Source organism: Protopterus annectens, chromosome 16.part0, assembly GCF_019279795.1.
Source record: "Protopterus annectens isolate FY-2018-M chromosome 16.part0, PAN1.0, whole genome shotgun sequence".
Lineage (NCBI taxonomy): Eukaryota > Metazoa > Chordata > Ceratodontiformes > Protopteridae > Protopterus > Protopterus annectens.
In genome coordinates, this window is record NC_056750.1 from 240,397,391 (window position 1) to 240,422,263 (window position 24,873).

Here is a 24,873-nt window from a genome sequence, read left to right on the forward strand (position 1 = left end):
TGGTATATATAAATAGCATAAGGTCTAATGGGGTTATACGAAAATTATATTTGGTTGGATAGATATTTTATTTTTATTTAGTTGACAATGAATCATCTTCACATTTTTATGAATTTCTTGTAACAATGTATTTTACCAGTAGGTGGCAGTGTTCACCTGTATACTTTCATTTTGTATTTCTATGATCATAGTCACAAACTAAGTTTATATATATTTGTTTCCTTATTGTACTTTTGGTATAAATGTAAATATGTTTGCACTAACTGGTTATGATGTAATGTATACTATTTTGTATCAATCTAAAGTGTTATTTATGTCTGACAAGTTGATAGAAATGTTTTTTTTTATCATTTGATCGTTATGATCAATGGCCAAAAATTCCTGTCTGTCCACAAACCTATTAAACCTGCTGGGCTCTGTCTGTACTCTTACCATGTTGCTAAGGCCTGGAACTCCTTACCTGTATCCATCAGGTCAGAACTCTTCCTCCCATCCTTTAAAACCATCCTAAATGACATCCAAGTCAAAATTTGGCTCTTGTCTTGCTCAACAGCACGATAAAATATATCCCCTACATGTGATGAAGTACTTGTTCATACCTTACACTTTCTTACTGTCTTTCTTCACTCACTTCCTTACTTCTACCAAATTTTCTCACTTAGCATTCTGTGTAAATATACTATTAGCCCACTTTTCCTCCCACTTCATATTGCAGTTTCTGTTTTTATTATGCCAACGTACCTTTAATTTCTTTATAAACTGGCTAACATTTCTCTAAATATTAAATTATTGTCATATAAATTGTATATGTTCTTAACCAGTGTTTTCATATTATTTCTAATTTGGTATAATTATTTAAACTGTACATGTTTTTGTATTATTTTTGAAGATTGTAAAATTACTGTTTTTAAATGTTTTGCAATACTTTGGAGCTTCTTTTTTTCCCCAGGTCACAGCTGTAAATGAGCTTCTACCTAGTTGGACTTTGCCAATAAGCAAACATCAAACAATAAATAAATAAATAAAAAATAAATAAATAAATAAATAAATATGGAGCTTTTCCCCTGGCTCTTCACTGAAAATGGGTACTACTGACCCAGTCGAACTTTCCCAGTAAACAAATGTTAATAAATAAATAGATCATGTTCTCTATGTTTTGACTTTATAGGTTCACAGGTTAGTCAACTTTAAGGTTGGCCAGCTGATTTGATTAACTGAATATATGAACCAAGTTATCAACTCAACAGCAGATACACTCACCATTGACACTGATGAAGGCTTTTCTGCCAAACCTTGGTTCGGGAATTTTGTGATAATGGTGACTTCGTATTAAACTGGTTACTGCTGATTTAAAGGTGCTGGCCCTTTTCTTTGATATGCATAGATAGATAGATAGATAGATAGATAGATAGATAGATAGATAGATAGATAGATAGATATAAAATATCTGATATATATATATATGTGTGTGTGTGTGTATGTGTGTGTGTGTGTGTGTGTGTGTGTGTGTGTGTGTGTGTGTGTGTGTGTGTGTGTGTGTGTGTGTGGAGAGAGAGAAGTTCACCAGCTCACCTAATCGCATGCATGAAATATGGGTGGAAAGCAGGGTATCCAGCAAAAACCCAAATGGGCAGAGTGAATTCATGTAGACTCTGCATAGAAGGAACCTTAGATAAGAACCAAAGTGGGAAACTATGAGCTGTGAAGCAGCAATGCTAACCATGCATGACTGTTTTGAAAGGACAGTTTCTTAGATATGCTAGGCTCAATGCTGATGATGAATGCATGATATTTGCATTTAATGAGCTAGCAAAAGATTTTAGCAGCAGAGGCTGTAAACAGCATGAGAGAGATGTTGCACAATGGGTCTTTATCTAGTAGGAATACTCCAGCCAGGCAATATTTTTTCTCATCATGACCCAGAGGCTAAGAAAACTGGCGTGCCACAAGGAGGCACTCTGAGAATAAGCATTACTTTTTCCAATGTTAGTTCCATTTGTGATATTAAGAAAGCAGTGTGTCAACCAGGGATGGCTCAAACAAAACTGTCATAAAAAGCCATCCTGAGCAAGTAACTGACCCCACATGACTGTACTAAGTCCTGTACGAATAACATAAAACATAAGAAAGGTTAAGTGCTTTCATCTCAAACTGTAAGAGACTTCATCAGAACAAATACCACTAGTGACTAGTTCCTTTATATAAGAATCTGGTACTAATTTAAGTAATTAAAATATGGAAGCACTTAAAGGTAAAGGACATAAAAAGTGTGTAACAATTCTGAATAAGTTGACCAAGCATAAAAAAATAATGCATCCTATAGTCAAAATAAAGCATAAAATCAATTCTGTTATAGAAAAACATGTGTGAAAGGAACATATATTTTGTTGAAAGTAATATTTATAAATTGTGAGCATGTTTTTTAAGAATGGGAATTATAGTACAGTTGTTATTCATTTCTGGAGGTAACATGGCATTTAGTTTTAGCTGCCAATGTAATTCCCTGATCTCCAGATCTAATTCCCACCAACCTCCTCTTAGGTTGAAAATTACAATGTCCAAAATCCCAAATTTGAACCTACTAATACCTTTGCAGACTAAACTGTACTTGTAAAGGGCATTATTTGTATTAGCTTTAGTAATGGCATATAGATGTTCATAAATGTGCTTCCTAAGGCTACGTTCTGTTTTCCCTATATAGAAAAAACATGTGGTACACAAGGTGAGATAAACAATCCACCCAGTACCACAATTACCCTTTTTCAACATAATTTTGAAAGGTACATGTTCCAAAACAATAGTCTGGCCTTCCATAATAAATAGAAACTGTCGACATGCCTCACATTTTGTTGTCCCTTTCTCTGGTATCTGATGGTATAATAACTCATGTTCAGAAAGCCATTTTAAATTCTTTCCTGTTTTATAAACCAAACTGGGGACTTGTCCGATATATTCAAAAATATCAGGGTTACTTTTAAAAATAGTCCATTTTTTTCTTAATATATGTTTCACTTCCAGACTACCCATACCATAGGATAGTGCCATACTACTTTGAAAATTTAAATCCCTTTTATGTACTTTGCCATATGTAGCTGAGATGCTACTATTTAAGAAAGGTTTGTATTTATTACCCCATCCTGATTTGACTTCCTGGACTTTCATCAGGTGATCTTGTGGGTACCCTCTTTCTTTAAACATATCTACGATAATATTAACTTCAGTCAAAAACTGTCCATATCCAAGCAAATCTTAGCTGCACGTATCAGCTGTCCTTTAAAAATGTTTTTCTTCATATGTCCTGGATGATTACTCTGGTAGTCTAGATAGTTGTTAGAGAAAGTTTTCTTTCTAAAGATTTTTGAACCAAACTTTCTATGGGTTTTATCTTAAAACAAAGTTATATCTAAAAAGTCTATACTACTTTCAGATTTGGTTCCTGTAAATAAAACAAGAAGTGAGAAGGTCACTAAAAAAAAAAAATCATTAAAAACAAAATGAAAACTCCAGCAAAGCTAGAACTTTCACTGAGTGACCTCCCAAGCCTCTTATATCAGAGGCACATGGGATATATGTAAATGATCCTTATGAACATCAGGTGTTTCATCTAATTGGCGATTCTGAATGCCCATGACTTGTTTTGTCATTTTAATGGACAGTTTCAGGCCAATAAATGCTAGAGTTTTCATTTTGTTTTTACTGATTGGTTTTTCAGTGACCTTCTCACTTATTGTTTCAGTTTGTTGTTTGGGATATTTTTGCAGTGACCCTAATGATAATGGACATCAGCTGGATTTAACAGCCTTGTGTTTCTAATGTTTAGTCAAACACTCTGCTTGGTTGTGCTGACAAGGTCATAACAAGGCCGAAATATGCATATCCATAGCTATTGGGGTTTGGCTTTATTCGCCTGAAACTGTCCATTAATACGATGAAACAAGTCATGGACATTCAGAATCCCCAATTAGCTGAAACACCTAAGGTTCATTTTATTTATTTATTTATTTTATTTTACATTTGTTGACCGGGCTAGTCTAGCTGGATACATGTCCATTTTCAGTAGAGGCCCGGGGAGAAAAGCTCCACAGATAAGACAATACAGAATACATTTACAAATGGTATAGGTTGGCATGAAAAACAAACACAGTGAAACGCCATTAGAATAACATATTTATAAAGTAACAATCAGTAATATTATACAGATAAATACTAGGTCGGCGACCAATTGAAGTCACAGGAAGAGTTGCGATCGCTGATGCAGGGTAAATACTGCAGCGGCTAGTCTGGTTTAGGACATGGGCATAACCATTCAGACTTAAGAAATATTTTGAGGTGAGTTTTGAATTGATTAATCGAGGTCATTAGTCTGAGGCTATTGGGTAGAGAGTTCCATAGCTTTCCAATGGAATTGGCATAGAGAGCATCACCTCCAGAGTTATTAGATTTAATGGTTAGAACTTGAACACTATTAGCTGACCTGAGTGATTTTAGGTTAGAGTAGGGGGTAAGGATATTGCACAAAGAGGGGGTTCTGTCCGGTTGGTTGATTATTTTGAAAGCCTCTGTAAGTTGTTTGAGTTTGAGGAGGTTGGGGAGTTCGAGCCATCCGAGGTTATTTAGGTTGAGGCAGTGGTGAGTACGATACGCGGTTCCTGTTTATAGGCAACAGATAGTTTATTGAGTTCCCGCATGTTGAGGAACGACAGTATTGGTGAGGCATAAAGGAGGGTGGAAAGGAGGTGAGTGCGAGCAATGGTTAGTTTAGTATGAGGGGTTAGGAAATTTTTTATTCTGTACATAGATCCAAGTTTCTTGTTCACGGATTTAATGGTTTGGTTAATATGTATATCAAATTTAAGCTTGTTATCTATGGTCACACCTAATAGTTTGGTATGAGAGACCGGGGATATGATGGTACCATTTATAGATTCCACATGGAACATGTTGTCCGCATTCAGAGGATCTTTACCTAAAGGAGTAGTTGCAGAGGGGTAGAAAAGCAATAGTTTGGTTTTAGTGGGATTAAGGATTAGTTGCCTTTTAGAGAACCATTTTTCCACTAACGTAAAGCAGTTTTGGGTGATTGTTTGAAGTTTCGGGAGGGAGACGTCAGAACAGATCAGGGTAGAGTCATCTGCATATTGGATGCATGTAGAATTGGGGATGATCGAGTGAAGTTCATTAATGAAAACTGAGAAAAGAAGAGGACCCAGTATAGAGCCCTGAGGAACACCTATGGTGTTGGGAAGTAGGACGGATAGCTTGTTTTGCCATTGGACGGCTTGTTGCCTACACGAGAGATAGGCTTTAAACCAGTTTATGGTTGGGATGTCAAGGTATAGGGTTTCCAGGGTGTGAAGCAGTTGCTTATGATTGACCATATCAAAGGCCTTTGAGAGGTCAAGGAAGAGAGCTGAGGAAATTAATTTCTTGTTCCGGTTGTTGTTGACTGAGTCAACAAAGGAAAGAAGGGCAGTGGTTGTACTGTGATGGGGGCGAAAGCCATGCTGAGTTGGGGACAGAAGACTATTAAGGTTGAGATAGTGTAGGAGCTGTTTGTGAACACACCGTTCCATGACTTTAGCTATTGGAGACAGGATTGCTATGGGACGGTAGTTGGATGTTTCCATGGAGGTCCCCCCTTTATGAAGAGGGATGATATATGAGATTTTCCAAATAGAGGGAATGGTAGTTTCAGTTATAGTTCTATTAATCAATATTGAGATGGGATAGGCAATGGCGTCTGACGCTATTTGAAGGTATTCTGCAGGGAGCTGGTCAGCAGCTAAGGTGGTAGGTTTGAGTTTTTTCAGGAGGATGCGTATATAGGAGGTAGGTACCGGCTGTAGATTAAAGGAGGGGTGGACTGAGTCTTTAGTGTGGGTAAAAGAAGGGTTGGTAGTGGTAAGCTGACTGGTTAGGGACTGGATGGTCTCGATGAAAAAGGAGTTGAAAGCATTGGCTATTATCTCTGGTTCTTTCCCAATGAGTTTCTCAAGGGTTGGGGTAGTAGATTTACCCGGGCGGAGGAGCTTATTAAATCCAGCCCAAAATTTCTTTGGGTTGTTCTGGTGTTTGTCCTGGAGGTGACAAAAATATTGTTTTTTGTCTTGGGTAGTGGCCGCTTTAGTAGTGTTTCTAAGCTGTTGAAACTTGATGCGAGCTAGTGGGGTTTTGGTCGCTCTCCAGTTATGCCAGGCCTGGTTTCGAAGTTTAATTTAGATTTGGTTTCACTAGACAGCCAAGGTGCTATTCGTTCCTTGGTTCTGATTTGGTGGTTTGGGGCGTGAGAGTCAAGTATCTTCAGGAAAGTACTATTAAAGTGTGCTACGCTCTCTTCGAGTGGTAAAGTTTTCAGGGTGGACCAATTACAGGATTGGAGTTCAGCAAGGAAAAGTCTTGGGACAAAATTCTTCTTGTTTCTAACAAGTCTGTAAGTGGGGGGGTTATTCGGTGGACACTTATGTTTCTGGATATAGGTAATAAGGTGGTCACTGAGGTCATTTGGGAGTGTCCCTGTAGAATAATTATGTGTGTCTTTATTAGTAAGAATCCAGTCAATGATGCTCTCTTTTTGTTTAGGGTTGCCAATTCTGGTAGGTGAAGAAATATTTTGGGAAAAACCATGAAGGTTAATTGCGAGGGGGTTTTTGGGTGCAGTGTAGAGGGACCAGTCAAGGTTAAAATCACCTATTACTATGGTTTCTTGAGGGCAATTGGAGGCTAGCCAGCTGAGCAATTGCTCAAGGTTATCTGAATGTTTACCTGGTGGTATATAGATTACAATGAGATTAATGAATTTTTGGGTGTTTAGGCAGATCTTTAGTGAGATAAGTTCAATATTGGAGATTTTGGGGGGTAGGATAGGATTAAGGACGATGTTAAGGGTATTCTTGAATAATACAGCTAACCCCCCTCCCTTTTTGTTAATCCGATCAGCCCTAAGGATGTTATATCCAGGGGGAAGGATTTCTTCATCCTTAGTAGTTGGTTTGAGCCAGGTTTCAGATAGGCACATGATGTCTGGGGAATGGGTAGCTACCATCGCATGAAAATTATGAACCTTATTGTTTATACTTCTTAGATTGAGGTGAAGTATAAGGAGGGACTTGGTAGAGACACGGGCAAACTTTATGGAATTAGGGTCTGTGGTAGTGGTAGGACCTGGATTGGGGTGGATGTCACCATCTGTGGCAATACAAGTTTTCAAATGATCTAACAATCTTTGTAGTTTGAATAACAGCTTGAGATTAGATTTAGTTGTAGATGGTTTGGGATAGCGGAGAGTAAGATGCACTGGTTTAGGACTGTGAGTGTAGGGTGGGTAGTGGGAATATGTGTTGGTGTGATGGGGGTTGTTTGAGTGTGACCTAGTGTGGCTTTTGGGGAAAGGAATCCCTGAGAGTGTATGGTTTTCATATCTGGTTAAGTAATAAGGAATAAGGAGGAGTACTACTGTGGGAAGGATAATAGGGTATGAGGCTTTACCCATGATATATGGGAGAAAGGCTAATGGGTAAGCTGAGGTAGAAGATTTTACTTGGTAGTTAAGGTAGGCCTGGAGTGTGAGAGGAGAGTTGATAAATTGACTGGTGGTCAGGATTGGTCAAGAGAAAAGGGGGTTGGGCTAATGACCTTATAAATGTAGAGGTAGTGGGGGCGGGTGGGATAAGGGGGCAGGGTGGGGCGCGGAGCGAGCCCGAGCGGAGCGAGGGCGAAGCGGAGCGGGGAAAACACCGCTAGGAGTCTGCAGGGTCTCAAAGGTAGCTGAAGGTAGGTGTACCAGTTTGTGTTAAGGTAAGCTACTATTCAGTGAGACACTACCTGAATTCATGGAAATTATATTGTGAGATAACCAGATTTTGCTAGGTACTGACTAGCTCCTGCCAACGGCACACTTCCTTAGTGTACAAATTAGTGACTAGGCTAGTAATTTTACCCTAATGTCCCTTTTCAAAGGTACAAATTCTCTGTTCAATTTTAACTGTTTAAATTGGAGCCCACACTGGGAATAGGTCCTTATCTGAGTGTGCCCTGGGTGCCACGCGGTGAGGGATAGACAGGGGGTTTCCTGTAATAGATAGGGAAAAAGACAGGAGTTATGGGAATGTAATCGCAAACTAGGATTCCTAACCAAATATTACTGTATGGCAATTATGAACAAGGATACAAACACAGCACAAAAATATTCAATCAATGATTTATCAGTGCTGAAAGCACGCTAACAAAGTGAATTCAGACTGTAGTAAAAGCGACGCTCACCAACTCTATTCTTACTGTTATTAGTGCACTAGCTTCTTGAGATATGATATAAACAGACCAGCTGAACTCATTGCTAGGTAATTAGTATTACAAGCACCAGAACAATGCTGCAATTATAACTAAATGCATTCATAAGGATCATTTGCATATATCCCATGTGCCTCTGATACAAGAGGTTTGGAAGTCACTCAGTGAAAGTTCTATCTTTGCTGGAGTTTTCATTTTGTTCCTGTAAAAAAGAAAATGTCACCAATGCTATTAAGGTAATTCAAGAATACCCATATTTTCTTAGCTGACTTCCATAGAATAAAAACATCATCAAGGTATCTATAATGAGCTAGCCAGTCCTCTGGGAATTTTGAGCCAAATACATGTTTTTCCTCCCACTTATACAACAAAATTAATCAATAAGTTTTAAAGGAGATGGTGGTTTGATAATTTATTTTTTAAAATAAAACATTCAGTATTCCAGTAGTCATTGCTTGTGGGTTCTAATCCCACACCAGTCACTGAGAAATGTCCAGCTGTCTAGTGTAATCAGTGTACATGGGAATATCTCTCAACTCGGGTATCATTGAAAAACTCATCAGCTTAAATGTTAACCCATACATCACAAGATGGGTTGCAAACTGGCTGAGTGACAGAACCCACAGGGTCAGAGTTGCTGGCGCCATGTCAGACTCAAAGCCTGTCACAAGTGGTGTACCACAGGGCTCAGTCCTGGGCCCACTCTTGTTTGGCATCTACTTTTCCGAAGTACAAGCAAACACAGGAGGGTTATGGCTGACAAAGTTTGCAGATGACTGCAAACTGGGTGCCATAGTAGAAAACACATCTGACACAGATATCCTTCAGAAGGGTCTCACAGAAACGGATAACTGGTGCCAGAGCCATGGCCTAAAGTTAAATGCCAAAAAGTGCATAGTCATACCCTTCAGAAAAAACAAGGTTACCCCTAGCTACCAAATAGGTGGCAATCCACTGAGCACAGAAGAAGTTATCAGGGACCTGGGGACCCAGGTTGATAGTAGTCTGTCATTCGACACCCATGTAGCTAAAGTAGTTAGGAAGACCTTCTACATTGCCCACCTTATCATGAAGGGATTCTCATCTAGATCAAGGGAGGTCATAGTCTCCCTATACTCATCACTCATCAGACCAATGATTGAGTACAATGCCCCATTCGGAATGTATCTGACCCGACACTTGCAGCAGCTGGAGAGGCCACAAAAGTTCCTCACCAAAAGGATAAAGGGTCTCAAACATCTGTCCTATGCTGCCCGACTGAAAGAACTCCAGCTCTATTCAGTCGCCACCGCTTGCTCAGAGGTGACCTTTGCCTAACATACAAGGCCATGTCAAACCCAGATTTGATGAATATGCTTCACCTCAAAAAATCTAGATCTGTCAGAGTCACAAGGGCAGGAGACTTAAACCTCGACACGGCTATTAATAGGACGTGCTGGAGGGATAGATTCATCACCCAAAGACTCCCTATGCTGTGGAATAAAATCCCGGTATATGTGAGGCAGAGCACCTCGCTGGCCTTGTTCAAGATAAATCTTGACCAATGGATGGGAGATCGCAGATATACCCCAGGGATTACCTCAGTGTCACTGCTCAACAGAGGCACAGCAAAATAATGGGTATAGTTCCCCATACTAAAGGGGTGGCGTAAGCCACAAAACTATGGGCTAGGCTTGTAAATGCCCTCGGGCAGATAGCCTAGTATGAACCTATGAACCTATGAACTGTCAAGATTTTTGTAGAATTTAATGAATATTGCCCCCATATGTCTGGTCCATTGATTTGCAGATATATGACATTACTTGGAATGCAATTTAATGACACATCTGTTCTCAGAACACTTTGCTACTAATGTATGAGCACACTATGTAACTATATTCCCTGTCAATGTGTCTTTGCACCATCATTTTGTATGTCTTGTCCCATAATGTCCCATGATAACTGGTCGAGAGCTATGTATATGCAACATCATATATACAATATAAGCAGGCAGTGTTCTCACAAGTGAAATCTATCATATCTAGAAGTATGTAGTTGTAGTCTGTGTAGTTATATTATCTGTGACATTACTAATGTTCTTTTTTCTCTCATCCCACCCCTTCTCTTCTTTTATTTATTAATTATATTTATTATTATCATTTGATATTATCATGTTATTTGTAAATACCTCGTCGTATGTTGGCCTTATGTATATTTTAATATCGCATTGCTGTTAATAAGCGTTCTTTTATATTATTTATTGTTGTGTTCCTCATTATGTTATTTACAATATGTTTACATTACTCATTGTTTTCTCTTATGTTATTAATTACATTTGTTCTGGTTATGTTTATTTTTCCTTGTATTTATATTTCATTTACCACAGAGAGACAAGGTAGGCTGGTTCCCAGTGACCCATCTATCTTGGCTCCCCCACTCCCTATACCAGAGTTCAGCATGTCAAGGCCATAGCCTAATGGTGCCCCCTTAGCTGCCCCTGTATTACCTGCTCCATCAGGTAGTTCTGCCCCACAGGCAGGGGGTTGTCCCCTCTCTGGGATTGGTGGTGGAGGGGGTGCTTTTGTCACCCAAATCCAACTACCAGGCATGGTACGTAGGCTTGTGCACCAAACTGTTGGTGCAGGCCTATGCTGGATGGAGAACATGATGTCCGTCATGGTGGGGCAATCTCACCCAAGGTGCAGGTGTTGACCACTGCCTCCACAGGAGCAGTGAAGGTGCAGTGCTGTCAGTCCTATGGGTGAAAATTTGAGTCACACTACAACTGTGTCTGACATCGATAAGACTGTGATTCCACAACACCCTCCCCAACCAAGGTGTTCACACCCCTCTTGTGTCACACATCAACCCTGTCTGCTGTCTTGTGTGTCTACTAAAGCTTCCTCACCTTCCCAACTTACCTTCCCCATGGATACTTATGTCCTTTGCCCAGCATTCCATTCTCTCCTTAACAAACAAAATGGGCACCTGCCCCACCCAAAAAAATATCATCCCATACATAACTATCCATTTCACACACGTATCCACTAGACACACTTGATTTGGTCCAATTGGTTTGACAACACAAGAAAACCAATAATCCAAGCAAGCACAAACCAAGTAGAATACAGGTGTAAGGTGCTGTACAAAGGACGAGACCGTGATGTATACAAATAATACTTTATAGAATGTCCCAACACAGTATACACGTACTAGTGCCACATAATAGTTGCGAAACTCACAAAAATAACAGCACGTATTTCCAGTAATCCAACAGTACTAAACACACTTTCTGAATAAATTTATTGGACTGCTGGAATTTTGGTTTTGTACTTCAGAGTTTTTAATACCAGAAAGTGTGTTTAGTACTGTGGGATTACTGGAAGTGTGTGCTGTTATTTTTGTGAGTTTCGCAACTATTATGTGGCACTAATGTGTGTATACTGTTGGGACATTCTATAAAGTATTATTTGTATACATCACGGTCTCGTCCTTTGTACAGCACCTTACGCCTGTATTCTACTTGGCTTGACAACACACTTAAGTAGTCATCACCCCTCTTTCTGGGGCTGACAATCCAAGTTCAACTACAACTTGTTAAAGTGCACAGTTATTGCCATTGAAGAAATGGATAGCTATGGTTCTTTCCTACACCCTTCATGCACATACCTACCTGCCTTTCACTATGCTTTCCCCCTGCTTGTACCCCATTTCACCACTGTCCTATCTCTCCAAGTTTTCTTTTCTTTAAAGAATTTTTTGCAAGATGCTGTGCTACATGCAGCATCGCCAATCTGTGCTAATTGGTGGTATAATAATCTATATATTTGAAAACATAGTAATCATGTTCAAAAAATTACACCTGCACCTTATTTCAAACTGAGTACCATTGCACCTGAAGAGCAGTACATCAACCCACCAAGTCACACAGACAGTTATTTAACACAGGTAAGCAAAACATAGTAATTGGCATTTTCTCATCATTAAGCATGTTTAAGTGATGCTGTGCAGCGTGCCACATTATACAAATCTGCTAAGATTAATGAAAACTGGGATTCTGGTAGAGAAATACATCACTATAAAGCCATACACATAGTAATAGATGTAAGCGAGGTGTGTAACAACAGGTAAGTGTTCATATATATCTGCAACATGTAAAAATACACCTGCTAAAAGATTAATGGAAAAATAGGAGTTTAGCTGGGACTCTAGTAGAGAAATGCATCACTATAAAACCATACACATAATAACAGATGTTAGTGAGGTATGTTACAGCAGGCAAGTGTGCACTTACAGCTACAACATGTAAAATACAGCTGCTATGGCAGTGACTCAGTAGTTCAATCTGTTAAATGCTTTGAAAACATTAACTTTTGGTCCACGTGGTCCTGGGTTCAAATACAGCCATGTCTACCATTTAAAATACATGTATGTGTAGGTCACCAGTATAAATTCTGATATGTACGACTGTCTCATCACCTATTTAACCACCCAAAGTAGTAAAGTTTAAATCCCTGCTTCTAAATAATGCAAGTCAAAGCTACAGATAGCACCACATTGAAACTATTCCTATTACAACACTAGAAAGTGCATAGAAAGTCAGGTTGTGCATTAATATGAATTCTGAGAGGATTTTGAAGTACGTAATTCAAATGAGGCCCAGTCATATCAGACTGCAGCTCACAATGATTTGCTAGTGATATTACAGACAACCACGGCTACACAAGTAACATACATATATGGAGGTCGTGCTAGAAGCAAGGGTTGCCACCACACTCGTTCCAGATGACTACCATGACATAAAACATGACTTGACAATTGTCCAACTGGTTGAGATAATGGTTAATGTACCCCTACCTTGTTCTAGGACATACCAAGCATCATGCCTTTCATTCTGTTAATGATAACTTTGGCTAACATACTTACCTTAAACACATACCTTAATTTGCAGTGGGATGGGTTCCCTCAATCAGGCTCTGGCTCCACACCAAGGCTGCCAAAGGTCCCTCGGTTACTCTTATGTGTTGTTCTGCACATTCTGCAGCCTCTCTGACTATGCCTATTGCCTGCAGCAGCAGCTTCAGCCTGTAGCACACACATCTGTATGTAAAACTTAGTTGTTGCAAATACTCTTTCTGTGCTGATGTAGTATCTTTACCCCAGTAATTTCTACCACAACATATGAGAAAGAGGATGGAGTCTACATTGAGGCCATGTATTTTGTATTTTGTTGCTGGGATTGGCTGATTATACTGCAAATCTGCTGTGTAGGCTTCATGTTGCATATCTGACACACAGATTGGTTCAGAGGCAATCACCTGATAATGAGAACCATCTTGAAAAGGCAAACTCATAGCTAGGGGAACCATTGTGTAAGAGAGTTACTTTGTATGGTTAACTCATTGACACAGAACTACTATAGCTGTATCTTTCAACAGAGGACTATTGTACTCCATCAGGTATGTAACCATTTTGTTTCCAACATGATGCATACGTTTGAATATGCTTAGGGGGAAATGGGATTACATCAGTAAGCTTTATTACAACTGTACAGATGACATGCCATTGATCTCCAGTTGTATTACACCTACAGAGTAAGTAGAGTACAGCAAGAGTATAATGTTGTGTGTTAACTAGGTACACAGGTCTCTTGGATACTTCCTTTGTTAACAGTTGTAATAGTACACTGCTATTTGGTTGGCACTGTTGTTTATACATACGTTATGGGGGTAGGGTTTCCTGTTATGGGGCACAATACAGTGGACTCCTGTTGCATGTGTGATCATATGTGGATATCTGTCATGACACAAACAGGAGAAAGTCACTATTGCTACTATCCTATTTGCATCCACAACCTTTGTATCTCTGGCACACCGTTGAATATGAAATGTGTAATCAAGCAGGGCATACTGATAGCCTTCCCCTATTGCTGTATATCTACATACTGTAGTCCCACATATGTGATCCTGACATGTGTTCTCATTTATTTCTATTTCAGGGGATATCATAAATGCAAGATGCCAGTCATCTTTCACTGAGGCAGAAAATGACATCATTATTGAGGCCTTGTGACAACACTAACAAGTCCTGCTGTCAGACCTCCCAACCATACCGAATTACTCGGTATTTACCGAGTTTTGGGGTCCAAATGAAGGGGTGCCACAATTCCCGATTGGCACCCCTTCATTTACGATTTTTTTGCTTCATTTTTTTTTATTTTTTAAAAAATCGCGCTGTCGGAGCTGACGTCATCACGTGCGGGATGACGTCAGCACCGTCAGGGCTACCAGCCAGTCGGAATTGAGCTCAAGGAGCTCGCGTCATTATTTCCAGCTATTTCCAGCTGGCTGCGTAGTGCGAGCGGGAATACTGAGCAGCGAGAAGTTGAACCTTACCAGGCAGGCCGCAGGAACATTAATGGCAGGCAGTAATGTTGCTCATCAGTTTTTTTTTTCCAAGTCAGGCCGACTGCGAGCAAGTATACAGCAGCAATGGGAAATGGGAATTACAGGCAGCACTACAGCAGTACCATATCAGTTTTATTTTTCCAAGCAGCAGGCAGGCATCACGAGCAGGTAAGCATGGGACAATTGTGGATACGTGTATTTATGTGTTGTGTATCTGTGCACATGTCCGCAATCCCCTTCATTGTTATTTGTTTTCTTTGGGCTCGCATTTGCACTGGTAACTTCTTATTTGAATGCATTTGGGCTCCGTAAGAAACAGATTAATTTACAAACAAAGTCTGGTGTTGGTAACTTCTCATTTAGAAATTAATTCATTTACAGTTGCCTAATAACTTCTTATTTGAATGCACAGCATGCTTTGGGCTCCTTAAGAAAATTTCTTTACTGTTGTTTGAAGTTCCGTTTCTCTCATTGCTATTTGTGCTCGCATTGCATTCGTAACTTCTTATTTGAATGCACTAGCAATAGCATGCTTTGGGGTTTGTATTTCTCTGTAAGAAACAAACTAATTTTCTTTACTGCTATTTGAAATAGTTTCCATACAGAGACAGTTGCATTGGTAACTTCTTATTTGAATGAACTGTCTGGCTGGCACTAGTAATGTCAATGTATTTGACTGTTGAACCGTGTGTGTAGTTTACTGAGAAACAATTGTCATTGTTTAAAGTTCTATATACTGCTCTTTGAAGTGTGTGCTTTGGGCATTGGTAACTTCTTATTTGAATTAACTGGCAGCCGCAACACTAATAAAATCTTATTTAAAGTGTACTGAGAGACAACTAATTGCACTAGCATGCTTTGGGCTCCATAAGAAACAGATCTGTTTACAATTGCACTGGCTCTTATTCAGAAATGGAACAGATTTGTTTACAATTGCACTAATAACGTCTTATTTGAATGCACTAGCATGCTTTGGGCAGCTGGGCTCTGTAAGAAAATGTCTTTACTGCTGTTTGAAGTTCCGTTTCCTGCATTGCTATTTGTTTTTATTTGGGCTCGCATTGCACTCGTAACTTTTTGTTTGAATCCACAAGCAATAGCATGCTTTGGGGTCCGTAAGAAACAGATTTGTTTTCTTTACTGCTCTTTCAAGTACAGTTTACTCCATAGAGACAGTTGCATTGATAACTTCTTATTTGAATGAACTGTCTGGCTGACACAAACGTCAACGTATTTAACTGTTGAACTGTGTGTAGTTTACTGAGAGAAAATTGCCACTGTTATTTGGAGTTCCATTTACTTCTCTTTGAAGTGTGTACTTTGGGCATTGGTAACTTCTTATTTGAATTAACTGGCAGCAGTAGTAACATTTTATTTTAAGTGTGTAGTTTACTGAGACAAACATCGTATTTGAAATGTGTAGTTTACTGAGAGACAATTAATTGCACTAGCATGCTTTGGGCTCCATAAGGAGCAGCCTTTTCTTTGGGATGGTACATTCCTTACTGAGAAACATCTTATTTGAATTTTGTGTGTGTGTATGTGTATACGCAGCTCTTCAGAAGGAGATACGTTTAGTGCTGCTTAGGGTAAGTTGGTTTGTGTTAGTAGCACAACAGGTAGAACACTTGCTTTTGATGCAGAAGGCTGTGGGTTCTACTTCCACAGTATGTAGATTGCTGATATTGTACTGTGTTATACTTTTAAAGGGGCTGGATGCTGCAGTCTTGAGAATGTCCTTTTTGGCAGAGATGCCTAGTAACTATATGAATCTGTTATCAGTTTGCCATCCATTCCCTATTGCAATATTACTGGCTATAAGTGGCTTATTGTTTTAATGTAACATAAGCAATTTATTCAAGGGCAATGGGTACTTTATTTGTAGATGAAACAATGAATATAAAGTTGTTTGCTAGCAGCAACCTCTTCATTGGTTACAGATCTCTTTAATGTGAAATTATTTAGATCCGACTTTTACTTCTGTAGAGATTGTGCATGTTTACTGATACTGGTGGATTGTAGAAGTTTGAGCAGACTTTTATGATGGAAATGTTCTGAACTGGGCAGTTTTGTCATTATTGGTTCATCATGCATTTTGTTTCATTGCCTGCTGGAAGAATATTCAAACAATAAATTTAAAATGCGCTGTAAGTCTAAACAAGTGTGCTGTGTTATACAAGGAATATAATTTAATAAAGTCAGGAAGGTATATCAAAGAACACATAGGTTTCTTTTGTGTGCAAGGGGTCTGTGATTTGAAAACAGACGAAAGGTAATCTTATTCCACTACCACTGGGCAGATGCATTTTCTTTGGATGTGGTGCAGGTATCAATGCCGTTTCAATGAATGTGAGTTTTAAGGGCAGATACATTTTAATGCTAAGTCTGCTTTCATTGTGAGACAGTATTGCTTTGTTTCTCAGAAGTCTATTAGTGTTTGTGGATTGTGCTATAAAATGTAAAAATAAAATCCAAATCATTGTAAAACTGAAGCAGTATGCACATTAGTGTTTATGGTAAATGGGGTGAAATAGCCAGGTAATGGGACATTGGAATGGCTGTAGGGGGACTCTGGTGCCATATTTTGGTTGTCTGTTCTTCAGTTTGCATTTGAAAGTTGGTATCCCACAGGTCCACTAGAGTGGGCGGGGTTACATAATTGTGTATGCAAATTTTATGTTAATCAGCGCACAGATTTGTACCTATTTTTCATGGGCCTTGTCCAGATTTTTGATGTTTCCAGGTTGAGAGGTATGCCTGCTGTCCAGAAGGAGGGCAAATCAGCAATAGTGTGCAGCCTTGCAGGATGAACTGATGCATAACATTAATGCTGTGGGTCACCAGAATTGCACATATAAGTAGGTGCAACACCGTGCCATAGATAGGATCAACTCGGCACTCAGACGTGCAGCTGACATTGCCAGGGATCTTCAGGTCACTGGTGGTAGGCCTGCAGTAGAACAACCTCTGTCAGCCACAGAAGAAATCCTGGGGAACCTTGTAACACAGGTGCCACCATTTCCAGTCAAGGGGAGCATCCAAGTATGCTTAGCTGAATCAGCATTGGAGTCCTGTAGCATTCCGCATGTCAGGCTGTACATAGTTTTAGGTGGGAGTCAGGTGTTTTATAGAAGGGGAGGAGGTTAGCTGCAGTTTTAAGCTCATGCACAGATTGTGACCCACAAACCTGTTAACATAGCAGCTACTGTAAGTCTGAGATATTTGGACATATTACCCGATATACTGTAATATGTCCTGCTGTTCACATTACCTCTCCCTCAAACTTTTTTAGGACTGTCAGGAATAAGAAGAGGTCATGCTCCTGCTGCTGGAAAGCACAAAACTGTTTTGTCAGAGATGTAGATTTAGTTAAATGTATTCGCTAAAGTGCCATCCCAGGCCTGCTGGCTAGATTGATATACTGTCTGCATGATTGCCAACTGTACTGATATTTTCTGACTGTACACAGTTTAGATTCAAACCTATGCCTTGTAGGTGTGAACACATTGATTGATTTAACAGTATTGTCAGACATTGCAGACTGGTGTAACTGTCAACTATACAGAGTTTTGCAGAATGTCAACAGTATACATCGTTTATGTTTTGCTCATGAAATTCTTTTTTAAAGAACTTTTATTTCCAAATAATTACAGATCTGGGTTATAAAATAATGTCCTCATATCCTACTATATGAGGTTGTGGGTTATACAAGGGTGTATTAGTAACAGAAGTGTATAGGTTAACTGTGGTCCCACTTCACAAAGGTGGTGCCTCCACCGACCCTGGAAATTACCATCCCATCAGCTTGACAAGCCTGATCTGCAAAGCCATGGAGAGGATCATAATGGAACTCATAAATAAAGACATAGGGAACTTGCAGACTTTGGATCCAACCCAGTTTGGCTTTGTCAAAGGCAGATCATGCCTTTTAAACTTGGTCGACTTTTTCAAAACAGTCACCAAGGCCATTGATGAGGGAAAGGCAGTCCATGCAGCCTACCTCGACCTGGCAAAGGCTTTCGGCACAATACCCCACTCAGGTATCGTCGAAAAACTCATCAGCTTAAATGTAAACCCATACATCACAAGATGGGTTGCAAACTGGCTAAGTGACAGAACCCACAGGGTCAGAGTTGCTGGCGCCATGTCAGACTCAAAGCCTGTCACAAGTGGGGTCCCACAGGGCTCAGTCCTGGGCCCACTCTTGTTCGGCATCTACTTTTCTGAAGTACAAGCAAACACAGGAGGGTTATGGCTGACAAAGTTTGCAGATGACTGCAAACTGGGCGCCATAGTCGAAAACACATCTGACACAGATATCCTTCAGAAGGGTCTCACAGAAATGGATAACTGGTGCCAGAGCCATGGCCTAAAGTTAAACGCCAAGAAATGCATAGTCATACCCTTCGGGAAAAACAAGGTTACCCCTAGCTACCATATAGGTGGCAATCCACTGAGCACAGAAGTTATCAGATATCTGGGGACTCACGTTGACAGTAACCTATCGCTTGACACTCACGTTGCTAAAGTAGTTAGGAAGACCTTCTACATTGCTCACCTGATCATGAAGGGATTCACATCTAGATCAAGGGAGGTCATCGTCCCCCTGTACTCATCACTCATCAGACCAATGATGGAGTACAATGCTCCATTCGGAATGTATCTGACCCGACACCTGCAGCAGCTGGAAAGGCCCCAAAAGTTCCTCACCAAAAGGATAAAGGGTCTCAAAAATATGTCTTATGCTGCCCGACTGAAAGAACTTCAGCTCTATTCAGTCGCTTACTGCCTGCTCAGAGGTGACCTGTGCCTGACATACAAGGCCATGTCAAACCCAGATTTGATGAACATGCTTCACCTCAAAAAATCTAGATCCCTCAGAACTACAAGGGCAGGAGACTTAAACCTTGACACGGTCATTAATAGGACATGCTGGAGGGACAGATTCATCACCCAAAGACTCCCTATGCTGTGGAACAAAATCCCAGTACATGTGAGGCAGAGCACCTCGCTGGCCATGTTCAAGAGAAATCTTGACCAATGGATGGGAGATCGCAGATATACCCCAGGGATTACCTCAGTGTCTCTGCTTGACAGAGGCACAGCAAAACAATGGGCATAGTTTTCTTCAAACTAAAGGGGTGGCAAAAGCCACAAAAACTCTGGGCTAAGCTTATAAATGCCCTTGGGCAGATAGCCTAGTACGAACCTATGAACCTCTGAACCTATATATTGCAACATAGTACTTCAGAGCATAATAGTGCAGGTATTAATGTAATGCTTTTCCCTTTTTATCACAGGTGACCGTGGAGGTTGGTCTGCGTCCCTTTCACAACCTGATGTCAGTGTCTCTTCAGACTCTGATTATGATGGTGGCCAAAGTGAGGCACAGGTGGGGGTTGCAGTGGCTGATCTGACACAGAGGTTGACATCCCTCATCTGCCATCATTATCACTGCAAACAGCCAGTATGCCTATGCATACCCCATCCCCTGTGGCTATAGATATTGGACAGTTGGAGGGTAGGGGCATTGAACAGGGAAGTGTGGCTATTGTGGCTACAGTGACTGTCAACACTGGCCATAGCCAAACAGTTGGCCACATTCTACACAGGTGGATTGATAGGGGTGATCATAGGAGGCATGCTGTCCCTCCACCACCTGTTGCAGGTGTCTCATCACAGGTCACTCAGCATATGTTTAGGGCCATCATGGAGACACAGCCACATTCAGAAAGGAACTCCTGATGAATGCTCAGGGTTATGAATGCAGCACAGTCTGACATCTGTGAATGCCTCCACCATGTTGCTGATACCCTGGAATGGTTGACTGATGCTCTGGAAAGACGTTAGTCTGAGACAGATTCACACTATCTGCCTTGGAACAAATGTCTGTGATGGAACGTCTGGTTGAGGTTGAGTGTCAGCCTTGTGAATGTAGGTCAGCAACATCTGCTGAGAGTCAATGTGGCCATGCACAATCATGCTCCCACAGTGGCAGCACATCCAGCGCTCTAGAAGGAAGTGTGCTGTCCATACCAAGATATGGCAGGCGATGAGGCTGTGGTCCTGGGTGTTCCCATGGAAGATACATTCCCAGCAGACAGCAGTCAACCTAAGATAGTAGCACAACATCTGACCTTGGTCATGGAGGTGCCAGTGCAACTCTTGCCAGTTCACATGTTCGAGGGAGGAGACGATGAACTGTCAGCTCTACCATGCACAGCTCACAGCTGTCCAGCATACAGACACATAAGACTAGTACTGAGCATGGCTGTGTTCATGCAGGCACTCACACACCACTGCCACATTTCACCTACAGACACACACTCCACATTGCCATTGTCCATCTTGCCTGCTTCCCTTTCTGACTCGCACACAAGCTTGCCAACCTATTGGGTCAGCCAGGGCCTCCTGCACCCCCACACAACACCCTGTGTAAGTGATGATACCTGTGCCACATCCCTGTCATCTTACTCATGGATTCAGGGAAATAAAGCTGTGTGTCTGATGCACAGGGTGACTATCTATATTAATATGAATTTGTTTCATCCATTGTTGTTTTTAACATGCTATTTGTACTGGTCACTTACAGATCTTGTAGGTTGCCATTTATAATGAGTATAACATAATAATGTGTGTACGTTACAATGGATTCTGTTGTAATGTGTCTCATGGAAATGTTTAAGTGTCACTGTCAAGACTGTGTAGGACACACCTGTGGATAAACATCTACAATCAACCCATCAATGTCAGAGCACAGGATTGAATGTCAGCACAGTAGAAAAATGTCATCAGAAAGGTAAAATAGTATAGGTTCATTGGTTGATAAGTTAATATGTGTTTAATAGGCTAACAAACACAAGGGTTTCTTTAAGCCTAGCAATGCATCCCTAAACTCTGTCAAAGTCTGATACCCTTGATAAGTGTGGGCATGGTTTTGGGACATGAAACATCTACAAGCTAGGGCATGGGAGATGAACCATATGCAGTTTCCCTCTGTCCATTAGATATATTGGTCCTATGCCATGTATGATTGTCCTGTTTCCCATCCAGTTGTGTAACTTGCACTTGATTTGCATTATTGCAGAACTCTGCTTCTCATGGAGGGGGAGCCTGTTTCATATGGGGTGTAGTCTCTGGGCTGCATACCTGTCTCTTCAGCATGTCCTATTTATACCTACAGGCACGGTCTAAGTCTGTAGAACAGGTAATTCTGGTACTAGTTGTTTTGTGGATATGCAGGATGTCCACAGTGGAGTCTGATACTGACCTGTATGGCAGACATACACCTCCCCTCCAAATCATGTAGGAGTCAGAATATACAGATAGGGCCTTGACACCATCTGCACAGGACATGTTACATATACCATGTAGTGGTTTAGTGAGGAATGTCTATGGATGTGACAGTTGTCTGATAGGCCTAGTTAGTGATATACCAAAGGTGGCATTGCACACAATGATAGGTCTGATGAATGCCGAATACAATAGAACAATGGCTTCTTTGGACTTACATGCCATACCTTTGTTTATAAGTTACACAATATAGAATGAGTTCCCCAATATTACAGACATGTGACAGTCAAAGGTTAGATCACCATCTATGTATCCATAAGTCCCTGACTACTGGGTCAACTGTTGTAGGTGTGCTGTCAATATGAGTAACCATGGGTGGATGATTTCCCAAAGAATAGTATTACACATTTCATGGCATTTAGTGTTAGTCCATGGCTCTGACAATAACTGTACATCTGTGTAAGTCCCTCTTGGGTAACATTTGTGTCAGTGTGGGATGCAATGACAGCTCCTAATTGCAATCATCAGCAAATTTAGTCAGCCAGAGACCACTGACAGTGGCTGTGACTGTGGAGAACTAAATGTCTAAAAGAAGCAGCCTGCGGAATGATTTGTCAGGGAGTTCACTGCCGACTGGCCTCATTGTAGAGGTGGACTGTCCAGCGCTAACTTCCTGGATGCTGTCAGCCACTTGGCTATCCACCGGCTGACATGCTAGTTTGTACCTAACCTCTTGAGTTTGTTAACAATGCCTGATGGGGTTATAGTGTCAAATGCCTTGTCATGCCTTGGTAGGTGGAGCAAATCATTTTTCCCTCATCCATTGCTTTGGTTACCTTCTCAAATAAGTCCACCGATTAGATTAGCCATGATCTGCCCTTGAAGAAACCAAACTGGGTTTGGTCCAGTGTCTGTAGGTATACTACACCTCTACTGATCATTTCCAGGATACTTTTTAATGGCTTTACATATCAGACTACTGAGACTTCTGGGTATGTAGATGACTCACCTTTGTGCAGAGGGATGACTGTTGCTGTTCTCCATTCATGAAGTATGATGTCTGTTTGATGGCTAAGTGAAATAATAATTCCAAAGACCCTGAAAGATCATGTTTCATGCTATATAGAAGGCATGCTGGGATATTGTCTGGGCCCTTTGATGCAGTGTACTTGATCTTAGAGAAAGCATTAAGGTCCTGATCCCAAGTGATAGTATGGGTAATTATATTTGGTGGTATTTCCTGAGGGGTGATTGAGGGGGAGAGAGGGGTATTGTCGGGGTCTAATTTAAGAGCCAGGAGGTTTGCTATATCATCCACCTCAGTATAGGTGGTTCCAATTATGAGATATGCACACAATTGTGTCTTACCTTTACGGTTGTAGGCATAGCTAAAGTATGCTTTGTTTTTGTCTTTGGCCAGGGGGTTGAACTTACATCAAATCTGGCTGTGGTAGACTTCATTTGTCCTATGATTTATTTGTTTACTTTGAGAGTGCTTTTATCCTGCCATGTGCTACAACCCTTTGTTTTGACATGAGTTTCTTCTGTCTGCTATACAACCTATCGACTCTGTGATCCAATCAGGGTGGCTTGATTTTGACTTAGATCTCTGCTTTTCCCTGGTGGGTACTGCTACCTCTTTGCAGCTTGTAACATGATTGTACAGGGTTTCTGTGAACATGTCTGCATAGGTTGCAGTGTTCTCAGTGTTTGTGGGGGCTTAGGATTTGGATGGTCTATCACCTAATAGCTGGAGGTCAGCTCTACACTAGTTCCTGAATGTTCCATGTGTAGATGGGGTTCATATTTTATTTTTACTTCAAAGGAGACCATTTGTGTTTGGACCTTACCAGGGAAGACATTACAGTACAGGGTGTGCATGACTCTGGCATATTGCTGAGGCCCACACCCACTATGGTTGCTCCCCTGGTTGGTGCACTGGTTATCTGGCCGAGACAGTTAATGTTTACACAATCCAGGAATTTCTGTGCCTGTATGTTTGGTGTCATATAGGATTCCCAGTTAATACTGAGATACTGCAAGACACCCATGCATATGGTATTACATGGGATGGCTAGTGTTTCCAATAAGTTTAAATACATGATATGGGTTTCCTGATCCACAGAGTGGGACCTATAGCCTGCATGGATGTAGTACTGGATTTTGCCTATTGTGATTTGAACTAGGAGCAGCTCAAGTACATTGTCCTGTTTGACCAGCCTTGAGGTATCTTTAGTTTTTATGTACAGAGAGGCACCTCCACCTTTAGTCCCTGCCTGTAAAGTAGGTGTCCTAACTGTGTGGAAGGCATAATAAACTTGTGCTGTTGTACTTTCTGTGGCTTTAAGTCATGTGTCAATGACTGTACCAGTGTCTTCTGAGAGCTCTCATAGTATCTGTAAGTATAGTCTAGGGAGGTATGTCACAGGTCATATACTCCCACATGGACTATGACTGGGATGGGACCATGGGATCATAAGAACTTAGTAGGCTAATGGCCCTAGGGCCCTTACAAGCCTAGCAAAGTTCTACCATTATTTTCATGAGCAGCAACAATTGCCCCTGTCCAAGAGGGCACAGGTGGAACCCCCTGGGGTGAATTTATGGTTACACATCCAATCATCCAGATTGCGTTTGAAAAGGACCAATGTGGTGCTTTGTTTGACATGAAGTGTGAGTCAATTCCAAAGGTGTGGTAACCTCTGGGAGTTAAATCTGACCCTCCAGCATGTTGCATTACTGTCACATACCAGGTTAAGGTCTATAGAGTGAGTAACCCGTGTACCATTTGATTTGTGGATATGCAGCATTTCCAATAAAGGCTGGTCACAGATTGCCTTATATGCAAGCCACTGATTTCCTCTAAGTAGTCTGCATGAAACAGAATAAAGTGACACTGATTTCAGAT